Source organism: Mus pahari, chromosome 8 (genome assembly GCF_900095145.1).
Source record: "Mus pahari chromosome 8, PAHARI_EIJ_v1.1, whole genome shotgun sequence".
In the NCBI taxonomy this organism is placed as follows: Eukaryota; Metazoa; Chordata; class Mammalia; order Rodentia; family Muridae; genus Mus; species Mus pahari.
In genome coordinates, this window is record NC_034597.1 from 86,409,265 (window position 1) to 86,410,303 (window position 1,039).

The window sequence follows — 1,039 nt, forward strand, 5'->3', positions numbered from 1 at the left end:
AAACCCTGACTAAGACAAATTGGTACCAGCATAGTGGGGTATTCCTGTGACAACCTGACCATGTTTTGGAAGGACTTTGGAACTTTGGGCTAGAAGATCCATTTGATTTTAAGAGCTCTGTGGGATATTGTGTGGGAGCTTGGAAGATAATGTTGAGAACAGTGAAGAAGATGGAGACCTGGCTTGTGAAATTTCAGAGGGAAAATTAAAGACTGTTTTCAGGGCCATTGCTATTTTGATTATGAAGATTCTGTGGTTCTGGTTAGCTGNNNCTGAAGAATCAGCTGTGATTAATAAGATACCAGAACTACTATAGTGAAGCCTTTGCATCACTGGGACTATTGATGCTGGTTAGCTGGAGCTATGAAATTAGCGCTGATTAAGAAGAGACCAGCATCATTGAGGTGACATCTTCCGAGAAGTGTTTTCTGATAGCATAGAGGCTGTATGTTCCAGAGATAGCCGAGGTTGTACCTTGTGCTGTGGCTAGACTTGGTAATGTTTAAGAGTTACCCAGGTGGTACTGGTTTTGAAGGCATGAAGGGAACATGCAGAGCAACTGAGGCTTGGCACTGTGAGAGGCCATGGAAGGCCATTGGTGAAGGTGAGCCTCAGTTGCAATTTATGGCCCAGGACTAAAGGGGTCATGCAGTGTTTTGGAGATGCCAGTACCATGAGATGACCACCNAGAACATCAGCAGCTGTGGAGTACAGGCATCTGGAGCCTAGAAGAAAAGCTGTGTGCTATAAAGGACAGGGCTGGAGAAGTGACCCAAGCTCTTGGAGGAGCCCAAAATATGGTGAGTTGGATCCTAGACATTGGATGGTTGGAGTGTGATTTTTGCTTTTGATTGTGACTCTTCCCGAATATTTTTCCCTGTTGAAGGAAGTATTTTAGTGAATCCCACAGTTAAGGGATTTTTAATTGTAAAGACTTTGGATTTTAAAAGAGATTGGATATTTTAATATGTAAAGACTGTGGGACTTTTAAAGTTGTTTAGATCTTGGGGATGAATAAGAAACTAAAGGTTGAGGCTTA